Source organism: Ovis aries, chromosome 21, assembly GCF_016772045.2.
Source record: "Ovis aries strain OAR_USU_Benz2616 breed Rambouillet chromosome 21, ARS-UI_Ramb_v3.0, whole genome shotgun sequence".
NCBI classification, from domain to species: Eukaryota; Metazoa; Chordata; class Mammalia; order Artiodactyla; family Bovidae; genus Ovis; species Ovis aries.
The window spans coordinates 30,459,260-30,476,206 of NC_056074.1; the positions used below are offsets into that span (position 1 = coordinate 30,459,260).

At 56.2% G+C, this 16,947-nt stretch overlaps 1 long non-coding RNA gene and 1 pseudogene across 1 annotated transcript; both read left to right on the forward strand.

The window, feature by feature from the left end:
- The first annotated feature begins 7,713 nt into the window (after nt 1-7,713).
- LOC105604176 (glutathione S-transferase Mu 1-like) lies at nt 7,714-8,651 on the forward strand (annotated as a pseudogene).
- A 2,820-nt stretch (nt 8,652-11,471) lies between these two features.
- On the forward strand, nt 11,472-16,904 carry LOC132658366 (uncharacterized). Its single transcript, XR_009597931.1, has 2 exons — nt 11,472-11,685; nt 12,533-16,904. It is a non-coding gene; the product is annotated as an uncharacterized LOC132658366 (long non-coding RNA).
- Nucleotides 16,905-16,947: the final 43 nt, after the last annotated feature.

Genomic DNA, 16,947 nt, shown 5'->3' on the forward strand with positions numbered 1-16,947 from the left:
CCCCAGGCACAGGCAGGTCCTGGCAACACCCTGACCTTTGAATTCCTGGCCCAGTGGAGCTCAGGTGCTGAATGACAAGATCTGCAAACTCCAGTCCCTCCTTTTGAATCCACGCCACCTTTTCCTTCCTCTTCCCTAGCCTCCTCAGCACTCCTGGCTGGAATTTAAATGTCATCAGCTCTGACCAACCCATTCAGGTCCTCTGCTCAGGTCTTCTGCAGAGAGTGGGGGTGCTGCTCAGGGCTCAGGTTCACTTACCTTTTCATCTTTTCATCCTGGGAGGAAGACCCCCTGAGGTCCCTGGGATCCGAGAACAGAGGTGCCTGACTCAGCATCTTAGTGGCAGTGCCAGGAAGTGCCCTGGCCCAGCTGAGCTACATTCCTTTACACACTTGCTGCCCAGCACTCACAAACAGGTATATGTGTGCACACCAGTGCATAGGCGTTAATAGAGGACGCTTACGTGAACCATCTGCACAACTTCCTTCTCACCAAATACTGGCCCTGTTCACATCACGCAGGGAGAAGTCCCTCCCTCCACGTGACATGCATCTTCCAGACCCAAGTTTGCTGCAGGTGGAGGATGAGGTGCACGCTGCACAGTGACCTCCAGCTCTCATGCTCACCCTTCCGAGCTCACCTTGAAAACATGCCATGACGTGTGTGCTCACACCATTCCCACCCCCAGTCCCCTCCGTCCTAGGCCTCAGGCAGGGTAACAATCCACCCACTACTGCCCCCTCCTTCCTCAAGCAGCATCCCTGGGTCACAGGTCTTCCTTAGCATCTTCCTGCTGAGTCTCTTCCTGTGGAGCTGAGGATGGGAAAAAGTGAATATGGGGAAGGGGGCTGGGAGCCTGGGCTCTCTGCTCAGCCCAGCTCATAATAAGTTCCATGGCTCATTTATCTCTGGGCAACCTCATGTGCCTTGTGAGGCCATCAATAAACAGACTCTTAAGTCTAGCCTCACTTTCCTCATCCATAAAGTGGATTAAAACATCGCTTTATCTCCATCAATCATGACAGTGTTACGGGAACCAAACCTGATACGCGAGGAAGCAGCCTGGCAAGTGTGACACTCGTGACCCATGGGTGGTCCCACAAGTGAAGTCCAGTCCAAGATCCGGCCAAGCCATTTTCCCAACGTGAGTAGGTCCCAGAGCCGGTCTTGCCCAGGGCCCCTGGTCCAGGGCTCACTGAACAAAGCAGAAATTTCATTTCTAGTCATCCTTCCTTCCTGCTGGTTTCACTCTCGTCTTCACTCTTGTCTGCCACAGACAGGTCCTGGCTATGGAGCCAAGGGCTTAGAAGGGCCAGGAGGGCCCGGCATGGAGCCCAGCATCTGTCCTGGCACGTGGGTTGCTGTGGTCCTGGCTCCCAGGCTCCTGAGAGCTTGTGCCTGGGAAAGCTCCTCTCATCCCCTGGGCCCTGGGGCCGTGCCAAGCAGCTGAGTCCACAACAAGAGGCCCTGTGGCATGAGGAGTCCTGCACACTGGGCTGGGCTGCTATTGCCTCTGTGCCACTCTAGCTCCGTGGCCCCGAGGCAGCCCCCGACAGCACCTCGACCTCTGAGCCTGGTGTGGGAAGGCCAGATTCTGCCCAGACTGCCTCGGGGCCCTGAGCCACGGTGGCTGGTAGAGGCGGGGGTAGTGAGAGGAGGTGGGCAGGGTGCTGGGGCTGATGTCAGCTTTGAGAGAAGGCCAGCAACTGGCCTTGAGCAGGTTTTTGTCCCCAGGAGCACGTGAATGGCGATGGGGGCCACCCTGTGCGGGTGCTGTCTGGCCCTGGGGCTCAGAATAGTCCCGGATTCAGCTCAGAGTCTTAATTCCTTTAGCTTGGCGCTGCAATCCCAGGGTAGTGCTTGGCTTGCTGTTGGCCTCCCGCAGCACTATTTAGAGAAGAAATTCCACTGGGACACCTGGTACTTTGCAGAGCAGAAGAACATTTCTGGACTTGCTGTGGGGAGAGGCAGGCTGAGGCTGGGGTGCCAGGAAACAGGCTCTCCTAGGTGGATGCAGATGTGATGGACAAGGGCCCCAGGTAAGCCTTCTGCTGGGGTGGGTAAGTGGGACCCTCCTGCCTGCCTTTTTCTGCAGGGAGGCTGGCCTGGAGGCCTGACTGGAGCTGGGCAGACAGGGCCCAAAGCTGAGCTGGTCTGGGGGTGGAGCCTGTCGAGTCGCAGAGCTCCAGCCTGGCTCCGCCCCTCCCTTCCCAGGGCTCAAAGGGATGACATCACCAGGCTGAGGGCTCTGGCCTGGATGGGCTGGGCTCGTGGAAGCTGGCTCCACAGGGCTCCAGGACTTCCTGGGGGTGGCCAGGCCTGCTTCTCTGCTACTCATCTGAATCCCCCCTCAGCCCCGGGATCTCTGCTTTGGGGTCCTAGAGCTGGCAACTTGCTTTTCAGATGTCCAAGTCTGGGGCTCGGGTCTTCCTCCAGAGACCATGCCTGGGGCAGGTGGTCAGGTGCTCCTCCCTGACCCGGCCTGCACGGGCTGCTCCATGGTTCTGAGGGGGAGTCGACCCCTGGTTCCAGCCGGGCAGCAGTCAGCTGCGGCAAACCTACCGTCCCCTTGCTGCAGGTCCATGCCACTCTCTCCCCCAAACCCCCCACCAACTGGGTGCTGGTGGTGCCTGCTTGTGGAGCATATGCTTGGCTGGCTGCTGCGTGTCTGCTGTTTATCCGTCTCTTCCCACTTAACTTCTGTTCCCGCCTGGCCCATCTGGCTCCCTGGTACCTGTCTTTCTCGCGGGCGCCTCCATGCGACACTGCACTCCTGCCCCGCAGTCCTCCTCCACCACTTTCCTCCTGGAGCCTGGCTCTCATCCAGTCTGGGCCACCACCGGAGCTCTTGACCTTGGATCTAGGGGCAGTGAGGGGTGTTGGAGTCCCTGCAGTGTTCTGGCCGCCCTTGGGGAGGGAGGTTGAAGTGGGTGGTAGAGGGTAGCATGTGAGGGGCCTGGGACTTGGGGGGGTATCTGGGGCTGGAGGGAATCCTGCTTCACTGGGTCCTTCTGAGCTTCCTTCCCATCAGGGGGCTTTGCTGGGGTAGGGCCACGGAGACACTGCCCTCTGCCTGCAGCAGCTGTAAGAGAGTGACCTGTGAGTAGCCGCAGAGAGAATGAGGTCAGGGAGGCCCCAGGGTTCTCCTGACCAGGAACCTGGAGTGCACCCTGTTCTCCCTGCAGAGGGGGACTGTGGCAATCTGGTGGTCTGGGCAAGAGGCCAGAGAGAAGCTGCAGGATGCTTCCAGTGGGCACGAGGGGGGCGGGTTAGGGTTGGCCTCCCCTCGACCAGCAGATCCGTCCCGCTCCAGCCAATGGCCCGATCACTGCCCCCTCCCCCGACCTCCCACCTGCTTGCACACCCCAGCACACATGGCATCTCCGGGTGAGACGCAGTGGCTTCTGGCTTCCCCAGGACTCACACATGAGGGGCTGGTGGAGGCTGGAGGAGGACGGAAAGGAAGATCAGGGCGGGGACTGGGGCTGCTCCTGCTGGTGGAGGCCGCACTGGGCCCGAGTCAACAAGGATCTTCCACATGCTCCCTGGAAGCGACTGCTTCCCTCGGAAGCCGCAGGGCTTGGCGGCCAGGCCTCGCTGCGTGCCGCTCCATCTGCCCGCTCCGCCGGCTCCTGGCCCGCTCCCTTGGCCTCTAATCTTTTTCCTTCCTCCTGAGCCTCCTTTCTCCTGCCTCGCTTCCCATCTCTGTCCGGCCAGGTCCGTCCATGCCGCGGTCCCAGGCCTTCCTCCCCTGGGCCTTCATCCATCCAGCTTCCTCTTGCGCCTCTGCTGTTTCTCGTGTTCAGCTTCTCTCTCTCATACATATTCAGCGGCTCCGTGAAAATCCACCTGGATCATTCTCGGTGCTAGAAGCCTAGATCCGCTTCAGGAATAAAGAATAAAACTTCTCACTCTGTGAATCTCCGTCCCTATCTCCGGACACTGGCTGGGATCAGCCACCTGGCCAGTGTTGGTGAAGCCGAACAATTTTCCACCCAGGTCCACTCACTCTCTCACCCTCTTCCGACCTGGGACCAGCAGGACAATGAGGTCCAGAGACACAGAGTCCCGTGCCTCAGGGGCAGCCCCCCTGCCCTGAAGGGATTTGACGATTTTAGTCCTGGAAATGTATGCTCCAAGCGTCTGAACCTTTGTGATTTACAATCCGTTCACACTTGCCCTGTTATCCCCTTCCAACTCCTGTAGGAGGTTCAAAAATGAAGGAAGTTTCTGGCACCAGCAGTGCTGGACAAACAGCTGGCATCAGATGGGCTCAGGTTCCAGCCCTTGGCCGTGGCAGGTGAACAGAAAGATCCAGACAGCCGTGAGGGACTGGTGGTTAAGGGAGGAGGGGGTGTGACACTGAGCCACGCCCCACCCTCCCGGGGAGGGGGGGAGGCCGAGCAGGAGGAGGAGGGGGAGGCAGACCCAGCCAGGCCACTGCGCAGGAGGCGGGGAGGGGTTCGCAGTCCCCAGCCCCATTGTTCCTGGCTCCTTTCTCTGCCTTTTTTTTATCATCTGGCCTAGTGATTCCTTTTCTGTTTGATTCTTCTGCCCCTGCCCGTCTTTCCCCGCATCCTTGGGGTCTGCCACTAACCTCTGCTCCCTTTCTCTTCCATGCTCCCTATTCCTCACCTCTCTTTGCCCCCTGGCTGCCTCCACATCAGCTCCCCAACATCTGTCTCTCAGCAACAGTGTCATCAGTGTAGCCTCAAAGTGGCTGGACAGCCCAGGGGCTGGTAGATCACATCCCTTCCCTAGAGTTCCTGACTCCGGTCTAAACTCCCAGGCCAAGCCCCGCGTACCCTTTGTTTCTGAACCCTTGGGGGCTGTCCACCCAACCCCTACATGACATGCACCCAGCCACGTGGACTCACCTCGAGGCCCGTGGTGGGGCCTTGGGCAGACAGAACTCCTCTTCTCTGGGGACGGCTCCTGAGACCTGCCCCCCTCTGGATCCTCCCCCAGTCTCAATTAGCCAAAGACGGTGGTTACGCCTCAGAATCCTACCTCTGCCCCCTTGTGTAACTTTTCCTCCACAAGCATGTGATTCTTCAGTTTTCAGTGTGACTGTTAGGCCAGTGTCCTAACTTCCCTTCAAGTTTCTTTCATTTCTGTCTGGAAAAGAAGAACAAATCTAACAAACCCTTCAAAACCCACACTGTATGCCACCAAAGAGATTCCATCAGGTAGGGGGGTCACCTGCACCCCTGGTTCCTTTTATCAGCACCCCTTCCATGCTGACCCCCGGCTGCTTTGGGAGGTAGAGTCAGAGCTGGGGCTCGGTGGCTCTGGGCTGCCTGTTCTGGGGCTACAGGTGATGTCAGTTTTAGGAGAACCATGAGCTGGGGCCCCTCCGACACCCCGGGGCGGTTTCCAAGGCAGCAGCTGGTGCCATGAGAGCTGAGTCCAGTTGAGTGGTCTGGGGCACTCATACGCCCCTCTGAGCTCAGGTCCTTGTCTGTGAGGAAGGAGCAGTAAAATCCTGCGGTATGGCTTTGTTGAAAAGATTAAATGCAGAAGCAGGAGTGCAAACGCTAGGTACGTGTACAGAGTTCCAGAGAAGCGGGTGTGGAGCACCGAGGCGTCAGGGTTGCCGGGGAGACCAGCAGCAGGCAGCCCCAGGCCTCAGAGAGGCTCAGTGAGGACCACGGATGCCCCGGGGCCTCGGGAGAGGCTGGCAACCTCACTGCCTCTGCCACCTCCATCTGCATCCTGTTGTCTGCCTGGACAGGCATGGCCAGCATGTCATGGTCTTCAAACCCTTTGCCCTCAGCGCCAGAGATGTGGGAACTAGGTCAACCCACTCAAGTTCGGAGGTGAGGCCCCGGCAGGAGAGCAGCCTGATTTCCTGCCTTGATGAGACGGCAGGAGGCAGGTACGGAAAACATGATCTGGCTATAAAATTAACGTGGGTAAGGGACGCAGCAGAGGCACCGAGAAACCCTTAATCCTTCCGAGGTCTGTGCCGTGTTTGTGTGGAACCGCAAGTCCTTAGGACAGCACGTTGTCTTGGGTTCCACGGCTTCACCGAGCCTTGCAGACACATCCACTTAGCAGGGGTTACTTGACCGGGTGGTCTTCCCTGGTGGTTCAGCGGTAAAGAATCTGCCTGCAATGCAGGAGATATGGGTTTGATCCCTGGGTTGGGAAGATCCCCTAGGAGGAGGGCACAGCAACCCACTCCAGTATTCTTGCCTAAAAAATCCCATGGACAGAGGAGCCCAGTGGGCTATAGTTCATAGGGTCACAAACAGTCAGACATGATTGAAGCAACTGAGTGCTCATACACGCACTTGATGTGGTGATTGGGAAAGAGCAGGAACAAAGAGAGGGAAATAAAGGTGGGGAGAGTCAAGCTGTTTTTATAACTCATTGTGTGGAAGGGCCCGGCTCCTGGCTTTTGTGCTGATTGGGGCACAGTTTAAATTCGACTTCCCCTCCAAAGAAACCACAGCACCAACAAAATGACTGCCTCACACGTTCTGTATGTTGGCAGGTCTGGGTAGGACAGAGACCCCTGGCTGCTGGAGGTAAAGGTATCGCCAGGTTGGAATGCGGGGAGGAGCTGCAGGGCTCACAGGACAGTGCAGAGGGTTAGGAAAGGCAAGATGGTCAAGTGGCTACAGGAAGGGAAGCCCAGGCCCAGACGCTCAAGATCACCCAGGCTGTTGGTGGCAGAAGTGGGCAGAGCACAGAGGTCTTCTGACCCCCTATCTTGAGTTTCCCAGGACTGCAAACTGCCCCCTAAAAAATGATTCCAAAAGGAGTCGGGTGCCAGAGACGGCTGAGCTTGGTTATATGGAGGGTGTCCACCAAAGAGAGAGGGGAAGCTGAGGGCACCCCATGAGCCCGGCATGGCCTGCAGACATAAGGGCTTCCCCAAGGAGGCAGAGAAGTGGGGGGAATTTGGGGAGGCACGGGCTGCAGCTTTGGGGCACCCTGTCCCCAGGCTTCCCTGATGACCCTCCTTTGTGCTCAGGCCTGGTGAGGATCCCAGGCTGCCCCCCTGCTGGGGTCAGAGGAGGGGACAGAGCCAAAGAGCCTCGCTCTGGCTTCTGCTGGTTGGCTGTGACTCCTGGTCTCCTGCCTGGATGGAGCCGGAGGGTAAGAAGAACAGGAAGAGAAACAAAAGCAGCTGGAGCATGCAGGATGCCCGTCTGCTGTGTGGTGGAGGGGCCTGAGGAGGAAGAAGGCCATGTGGGCCTCCAGCTAAGAGGCTCCATTAGGGTTCCCTGGCATCCACAGGCCCGAGGAACAGCCAGTGCCGTGGGAGGTCAGAAACCGACAGATTTGGAGCCAGTTGAATCTGGGCTGAAGACCTGCTGCTCTGCATCAAATTCCCAACCTTCATGAGCTCTGAGTGTCACTCCACAATATAGGCAACCCTGCCAACCTTAAACGGAGAAGGCAATGGCACCCCACTCCAGTACTCTTGCCTGGAAAATCCCATGGATGGAGGAGCCTGGTAGGCTGCAGTCCATGGGGTTGCTAAGAGTCGGACGCGACTGAGTGACTTCACTTTCACTTTTCACTTTCATGCATTGGAGAGGGAAATGGCAACCCACTCCAGTATTCTTGCTTGAAGAATCCCAGGGACGGGGGAGCCTGGTGGGCTGCCGTCTCTGGGGTCGCACAGAGTCGTACTCGACTGAAGCGGCTTAGCAGCAACAATGAAGCTCCAGCCCAGCTCCTAGCACAGAAGCCAGCATGATGGCCATGGTCCTGGGTTCCTGGGGTGCCGGCTGGCTGGCTCCTGCCATCCACCTGCCCCTGGAGTTCACACACTCAGACCAAGAGGAAAACGAGCAAAGGATGCAGGTTCTCCCGCAGTGACAGAAGCCAGTGGCTGAGCCCGAAGTCCAAACTGGGTCTGGACTTCCCCAACCTGCCCTACTTAATCGATGGGTTCACAAGTTTGGCCCAAGCAACGTCATCCTTCACAGGGACAACATGAGGGAGACAGAGGGGGAGAAGATACCGTGCATGTGTTGGACATCCATGTTATGGATGTCTGCATGGAGGATCTGCTACAGATCTGACTTTGAGAAACTGGAGCCCGGTTACTTGAAGGAGATCTCTGAGAAGGTGAGGTTCTTCTCAGACTTTCTGGGGAAGAGGCCTTGGCTTGCAGGGACCAAGCTCACCTAGGTGGACTCCCTGGATTATGACATCCTTGACAGGCACCGCCATGTTTGAGCCCAAGTGCCTGGATGAATCCCAAACTTGGAAGATTGCCTTTTCCATGTTGAGGGCCTGAGGATCTCGGCCCCTGAAGCCCAGTCACTTCTGCCCAGGCCCTCTGTTTCTGGAGACTGCCGTGTGGGGCAGCAGGTGGGACCTCCTAACCAGATGGAGTGAGGAGCCAGTGCCCTCAAGAGCAACCGTACCTCCCTGCCTCCAAAACCACCTGTCCTTTCCTTTCTCCTTCTGGCCACTGTAGATGCCTTCACAGCCCCCTTGTCTCCCTCCCAACTCCCTTCCCATCCTTCCTTTAAAGCTTCAGTTCCCGTTTTTCTTCAACAAATTTCCTCCCCCGCCCCCATGTTTTCCCTCCTGCACTAAAGCTCAACCAGACGGACCCTCCTTTCCGCGGTTGCTTCTGCCCTGAGGAGTCCACCAGACCCCTGGCCCAGAGAGCTCTGCCCTGAAGACCTGACTTGGCCTGTGGGGGGCCCTGCTTCCCTGTGTGGTTCCTGCGTGCCCTGTCTGGTCTCCAGTAAAGACTTAATCATACCAACAACAACTAAAGACTCAATAGTACATGTGCTAGAATCTTTGAACATAGCAGGCGCTTCTCATGGCTCGCTCCCTTCCTCCCACAAACCCAGCCGGCTCAACCACCTTGCTTGGCCCTCCAAGGTTCTGAGAGCAGAGAAGGTGACGTCCTCTAGACGCTTGGGTTGTCCTGGCAGCGGGGGGCCCACTGATCCCAGGCCAGGGTCTTCTTCCTACGGAGCTTCCCAGAATCACTGCCAGGCACCGCCAGGCTCCAGAGCCCTGGAGAAAGACTCTCGGATGCCTGTCTTTAGACATAGATACAAAAAGATCAGCACAGTAGATCCCAGGATTCAAGAGAGTTGGAACTGCTGGTCTAAAGCCATACATCATCAATGCACAGTGAGGGGGGGGACTTTGCCCACGTGGGCTCTGAACCTCAGAGGCGGCTCAGAGGGGTTGCCCTTGTCTGGAGAGCCCTCGGATCCTCTGCCATTCTTCAGGCACATCAGTAAGAGATGCATTTGCAGGCAGACAAATGCCAGTTCAAATCTCAGCTGTATTGCTTTCCAGCTGCATGACAATGGACTTGACCTCTCTAAGGTCTGCTCCCTTGTGTGAAAAGGAGGATGCCAGTTCATTCGGAAGGCTGCCTGGAAGAACAGCTTGAGAGAGGCACACCGTTTAACCACCGCCCAGTGGAGGTGACTGGACGGTGCTTCAGACCAGTGACCGGTGGTCCTGACGCTGCACTGTTCTGTTCCTTTCTGTTCTGTCCTGAACCTCTTCTGTTTCTTTGCTTCCCTTGAATCAGATCCAGTGCCATCAAGTCCTGGCCTCCGACCCCTCCCATCAGCCTGGTCCCCACATCTTCAGAATAGCCCTGCTGGAAGTGACCCATCCCACCTGACACTGGCTCGCCTGGGATCAGTAGGTAGGTCTCCCTCCCAGGACGATTCCTTGAGCCAGGAGCCAGCGCTCCCCAGCAGGAGGGCCAGGGCCCCAGGAAGAGGAATGGTTCTGGTTTGGGCCTCCACTTGGGAGCTGGCTCAGGCCCCTCACTGGCCACTCAGCCTCCCGAGGAGCCTGCCGTGAGGGACGTGTGACTAGCCCTAGACCCTCAGTGCCCTGGTCCACTCCTGGCAGACCCGTCCATACCTCAATTAGCCACTTACGGGGGAGATAGAGCAAGGGGAGCTGGAGAAATCTGTCCAGACCCTGATGAATAGTTTCCCAAGCCTGCTGTTGCCATGGCAGCCAGCTGGGAACACCGTTTCCAGGGCCCGAGGCGCTCAGACCTGCACGGGGGGCTGCCCTGCTGGGCTGCTGCCCACTCGCCTACCCCCACCCGGCCTCCTGGCTCCTTAGCAACTGCTGTCACCATTGCCATCGCAACCACGGCTGCAGCTTCTGCACTGGCGGCCGGAGTGGGGGAGGGGGCAGTGTCCAGGGATGTTCTGGGGGGAGGCGGGGAGTATGTGCCTGGCAAAGTCGAGGTACTTATGAGGTAGGAAGGGAACACCTGGGCCACTTTGCCTCAGTGGCCACAGGCTCCTTCCTGATGATAGACTCCTAAGGATGTGTTTGTGTATCTCAGTGTATGTGGGTTTTTCTGGAGAAAGAGTTTAGAGTTTTTATACAACTCTCAAAGAAGACCAAGGTCCCCAATGACTAAGAGCCACAATCATGGACACTTTTGCTTTCAGAGTCAGAATCATCTCAGGGACTGGTTGATCCACAGGCTTGGGAGATAAGCACAGGGGAAGGGGGAGGCAGGAGGCGTGCTACTCAGGGACCCTTCAGGGGTGCCCCCTAGGGTCCTTTGGGAACAGGGGCTGGGGTCTCCCTCCTGACCACCTTAGATGTTCCGTCCTTTTCATCTGCCCTGGCTTGCAGCTCTGCCCCGGAGTCAGCCATGCAAACCATCTGTGCTTGCTGTGCCCAGTCCTCGAGCCCCGTGTCCTACACACCCTCTACAGGGTCCCAGCAACCTGCACACTGACCAGTGGGGATGTTCTCTCACCACTGCCATTTAGAGATGAGAACTTTGAAACAACAGATAAAGTAAGCCATCTGCCAAGTCGATGCAGTGGGTTTCTCTGTCTCCGAGGAGCAGGAGTTATGGGGCACCGTATTTTCTCAGGGGACACTGTGCAATCGCCACTGTTTGCTACGTGCAAATCAAAGGAAGTGACCTCAGGACATCCTTGTAGACTGACCTCTGCTACAGAGAATTGCCCATGGCCACAGCTCAGGTACCCCTGGGTACCCCGGGTGGTACCCTTGGGTGGGCAGATGGCACAGTGTCTCTGGATAGCAGGTGCCTGGGTCAGCAGTCTAGGTGAGGGAGCTTGAAGATTCCACAGAAGGAGCAGGAAAGACAGGCTGCCCCACACTTCACTGGCATGTGGGGGGCGGGCAGGTGTTCACGAGGGGCCCGAGAGGGAGGTGAGAGGCTTGGAACACCCCCAGACCACGTGGGCTGTTGGCATCCCAGCAGAGGGTGACAGGGATGCAGTGGCTGTGTTCGTCACTGCTGTGCAGAAACACAAGGTACCAAGTGGGAGTTGGGGGCTCCGTCATCTGCAGGCTTCTGTGGGAGCAATCTCTCAGCCCCTCTTCTTGCCCCAGAGGCGTGGTGCCGAGAGCAGATGGTGAGGGGGAGGAGGGTGGGTCCCAATTCCTGAGTCACTTGTCTGCCGGGCTTCCTTTTGGGGGCGCTGGCAAGTACAGCACGCTCCATCATCGCGGACAAACTGGCGGCCGGATGGCAGGGAGGCGAAGGTCAGACAAAGGAGGTGACGCCGGGAGTGCCTCACACCCAGTTGGGAGCCATAATCGGAGGTGATTAAGCTGTGGAGGAGAAAGCCGGGGAGTCATCGCTGACTCAGAGATGAGGCTGCTGCTCTGTTCTCGCCTCACCTGCCCGTTCACTCGCAGGCTGGAGCGGGGAGGCTGGTTGAAAAGGTGAGTGATTCAGAGGCACTTAAAAAAGCAGCGCTTCTTAAGCTGACGAACTTCTGAGACTGAATCAAAGACTTTTTTTTTCTTTAATTTTCCAATGTGAGGAGGTTGGAGTCTTTTCTGAGAACGAGGGGCAGAGCCCAGGGTGGACACAGCTGGGGGCCTGGACAGGGGAAGCAGTCATGTGCCCCCCAGCTCTGGGTGGGGGTGTGTGTGAGAGAGGCTGCAGGCTGGCTAGTTAAGGGGCTGGGATGTGAGCCCAGTTTGGACTCACTAGCTCTGGGCAGTGACCAACCCCCCCTCAACTCCACGGCAACCCCAGGTCTGTTTGCTCATCCATAAGAAGAGACTAGAATTCCTGGGTACCAGACTGGGAGGGGAGGGGGCAGGGCAGCACCGGCGTAGCCCTAAACGACAAAGCAGTAACTTCTCTTCAGTTTCTCCCTCCTATTCCAAAGAGAAGTAAGACATCCTGATTTACATCACATGCTGTGGTCACAACTGAACAGCAAGATGGGTAACTCAGTGATGCAAATTACCTTCAAACACAATAAACATTTACTGAAAGATGCTGTTTTATTGTTGGCAACCCCCTCTGGGAAGGTGCTAAAGGTGCACGGATCTGTTTCGTGGGCATCCAAGGAGACTGAGATGGTGCCCCTTGTGTTTTGGGTTCAGAGTCTCAAAGACCAGAAGTCAGAAAACTAAGCTTTCGGAAGGGCTGAATATATGAATAATCAAGACCCTAGACCTTGGAGGGTTCATCAAATGCCCCATGTCGGGCTGGGTGACACCAAACATGGGCCTTAAGGTGAGTCTAATTCTCTTCCAATTTTTCTTTATCCCAAAGGAGAAGGAAGAATCTGACCAGCAAGAGCAGCCAGCTTGCAGAGACAGGATGGCTGACATGAGGCGCAAACAAGCAAGTCAGGGAGGTCACTTGGTTGACCTCCAGGATGCATTGGCCAGAGCCCATTGGGTGATTCCAGCTGTGCAGGGGACCCATGCCCAGAGCCCCAGTGAGCCTGGCAGCTGATGACACGCACTCAAGGGGCCAGGGCTCGGCTGGGGCTCATCCAGAGACACTCCCTCCATCCTGCTGTCCACAGGCTCCCTCCTGCCTGATACCACTCCCACCACCTGACTGTTCTGGGCTCTGCCAAGAGCCACCTGTTCAGCTGGTGTGAGCTGCTCACACATAGCTTTCCTGCTGTTTCCCAGGGTTTATCATGACCTTGGGAAGAGTCAAAGCCATTTTCTCCTTGGCAGGAATGGGCTTTGGGCTTGTCTGAATTCTGGCCACAGACACATCTAGAATGTTCCCACAGCCACAAGAGCTCCACAATCAGGCTCACTTAACCATCACATTGGGAGCCAGGTAACCAAGATCTCGGTTGGTTCCTGCACACACTGGTGGGAGGGGCCTGACAACCCATGAAGCGTCCTTTTCTGCTCCCAAAGCCCCGCTTCTTGTACATGCCTGGCCTTCACCAGCCACACAGACAACTCTCCTAGGAAGTTCCCTCCCCACTTGCCATGCATGGGCTGCAGCCTCTTGCCACTAAAGGCATGGACCACAACCATCAGCATATAGATTAAGCTGTTAACACAGGAAGAACAGACTGAAAAGGGAGGGGGCTTACAGAGCTGAGGTGGGCTTTTCTGGGGGAAGGTGGATTCTGAGATGACGGGTCCACCAGCTGCTTCTGCCACCGTGCCAAGGAGAAGGGGAGAGTCTGAATAAGGGGGGCATCACAATGCCTGGCCCCTCCCCCACAGGGGCAGAGGAAGGGGCAGGAAGCAGGGCTGGTGTGTCTCTGCACCGCCACTGTCAGTCCCAGGCCATCACCCCAGACACGTCCTGCTTGCTGAATGATTTCCCTGTCCAGTCTCTACTTTCCATACTGGGTCTTGATTCTCCTTTGAATCTTGGCCACAAGCAGACCTTTGCTGAGTCTGTGACCACAAGGCATTTAAGAAGCAATGTTAGTTTCCCCTACCCTGGTGGAGGGGGGCAGGCGGCAGGGCGGGATGGGAGCCCAGGATGACGCTTGGTGGGGAGCTGGAGGGGCAGGTAGACTCAGATTACACACTTGGGAGTCCAGACGAGGGAGCTGATGCCTCGTGAGATGAAACGGTTTGTTTACCGAGAGCTCGTGCTCATTGATAGGAGAGCAAGGCTACACTCAGGTCGTTGGACACCCGAGCCTTCCTGCAGCCATGGGGCCTATCCCATCCAGCAGGTGATGACAGCTCAGGTGATGACTGGTGGCACAGCTCTGGGAGCAGAGGGGCACCCCTGTGTAACCTCGACCCCTTCCAGATGTCCCTGCCTTGCACCAAGGGTTACATGCGTCCTGAGGTCACCTGGGGGAACACATGGAAGGATTGACCTTTTAGAGGTGTTATGCCTACATAAACCTCCAGACCCTGCGGGAATCAAAGCTCTGAGTGGAGTCCTGCCGTGTCTGCTGCAGCCTTCGTGCCTCCCCTGCCTCCTGGATGTCTCCTGCTTCCAGGGGGCTCATGGCTTTCCTAGTGACACTGGGATTTGTGGTTGTCACCACTTCCGCAGCTGACCCTGTGTGCGCCCTCCTCCTACTCCTCTCCATGTGCTGCTCTGTGAACAGCTGTTCCTGCCTGGGGAGGAACACCCAGATCTGCAGACCAGGCTCCTGCTGGTGACGTGAGTACTGCTGCACACACGACCACACACACTCGACATCATCTCTTGCACAGTTGCCACGTGCTGGATGGCGGGGTGCACATCACATGTGACAGGATCTCTGCCCCCAAGCAGTGGTCAGGTGAGTGAGGAAGCTGCCTAGTCAATCGGTGGCTTTGCGGCAGCATGATGCGACCCATGTTTGGCCATGACAGGCCCCAGGCCAAAGGAGTTTAAACACAAAACAGAGGGATGGTTACATCAACCTGGGAAGCAGGAGGTGCCCAGAGAGGGTGGGGCTTGGCTGGATCCCCAGAGGATGCCTGGGGGGTCAACCAGGGGAAGGACATTCAGGAAGGGAAAACGCAAACGGGACATATACCAGGCAGGTGTCCAGCTGCTGCAATCCACTGGAAATCTCTCCACTCCTCACCAGGAGCAGGCTGTCATGGTGGGAAGGGCTCCCCTGGCAAGAAAGTCAGACACAGGTGTGGACCAGGGCAAGTCACTGACCTGCACCTCACAGAACATGAGAGGACTAGATAAGACGATCTTTCAAGTCCCTTCCAGCCCCAGAGCTGCCTTCTCCCCCTAGACCACTCTAGAAACCCCAGACAGAGCAAATAAGGTTCTCCGACACTAAGACCTCCTCCCAGGAAGGCAGGTGAGGATGGGGCAATAGGGCTGCAGGGGAAGAAGGGGGCTCATCCCTTTGGTCGGGCAGGCCCCCTCCTCCTTTGGGCAGGAGGATGTTGGGGCAAGAAACTTACATCTGATGGACATGCTAGTGGGAGCTTTTCTGTCACGATGTTCCACTCCAGTGCCTTCACTTCTATTATTACACCAGTGATTTATTCCAAAAACATAAACCGAGCAGCAAGAGTAACTGGCTCCCTAGGGAGAGGTTCCCCCGCCCCTCCCCTGTGAGCCGCCTCCCCAGCCTACTGTGTCTGCTGTGCTCGGTTCAAGCCCATTCTTGGGGAGGGTGGGGGTGACGGCAGGGCTGGGCAGGGGGGCTATGCCTCAGAGTCCTCCCAGACACTGGATGTTAATGGCTCCGACCAGCAGCGCTGCCTGCTGGGTGCTGCTCTAATGCATTTGAAACCTGGGTGAATGTCATTCTTGGAGCTGTGAGTTCCTCACTTCTGAAACATGGAGGAAAATTCTGAGAAGATAGTTTCCCTTTTAGGAGCCTGGGGACAAGCAAAGACTTGAGCTCCAGCCGGGTGCTCTCTCCCCTGGTGGCTGGTGCTCCCCATCCCAGGAGGATGGACACAGCTCTGGGTTGTGCCCCTTCTCCAGGGGCCGTTATGTGCATCCCCATTAGCACCGCTCCAGCACTGTGGAGCTGGCAGGAGAGATGCTGTCACAGAAGGCAGGGTCTGGGACCACCTGCTGTGTCCTTGAGACAAAAACCCTGGAGTTTAAAACACCCTCCCAATAATCCATTCTGCTTGGCTTCTCCTGGCTGAGATGGAAACTGGTGAAGGTCGTGTGGGGGCTGGGCTGGGCAGACGTGTCACCAAGGCATGCTGGGTAATCGCTCCCTCCTTGGGACCCAGGAGACGTTCTGCCTGCACAGTACCATCATTTGTCACTTGGCACATGTGGACGTATATTTTAGTGATTTTATGAAACACAGCCCATCTGTATTTCAAGTCTTTCAAGGGAAAGAGCAAAGTGATACATAATAAGTTTTCAATAATTAATTGATTTTCTTATTGCAGATGATTATAACCCAAGTTTCAGAGTTCATGAGTTTATTAAAGAATTGGAATTGTGAACTGTCAGAACACAGGAGTCTTAGCATCCCGGGCCAATTTCCTTATAGACCTACACAGCATAAGTTATAATATCTCTCGTTAAAATCCTCCAGGAGGGCTTCCTTGGCGGTCCAATGGTTAAGAATCCACGTTGCAATGCAGGGGACACAATTTTGGCCCCTGGTTCTGGGAATATCCCACATACCCTGGGCGGCTAAGATCATGTACTGTGAATACTGAAGGCCACATGCAGCACCTACTGAAGACTGCATGCCTAGAGCCTGTGCTCCACAACGAGAGAAGCCACCTAACCAGAACTAGAGAGAAGCCTGCACCAGAGAAAAGCCATACAGCAACGAAGATCCAGTACAGCCAAAAATAAATAAATAATATAAATTGTATATAAAAAAATCACCAGGGGAAGGGGCAGCAGGTGCCATGTCGGGCTGCGAAGGTGGCAAGAAGCCCCTGAAGCAGCCCAAGAAGCAAGGCAAGGAGATGGATGCGGAAGATAAGGCATTCAAGCAGAAACAGAAGGAGAAGGTGAAGAAGCTTGAGGAGCAAAAAGTGAAGGCCAGGGGGAAAAGCCCCTGGCCACAGGTGGAATTAAGAAATCTGGCAAAAAAATAAGCTGTTTCGTGGACCTGAGACAGTGATGACCCTTAGTTCCATTCCTGTGCAAATATCGGCATTCCCTGCCATAACAGCTTTTGCACTCTCTAGCTAGGATGAAGTGTTGTCTTGGAACTTATTGTGCATTTAAGAATAAACCTTTGTAAAAAAAACAAAAATCATACACTGGCTCATTTGTCTTCATTTCTTCTCAGCCATTTCTAC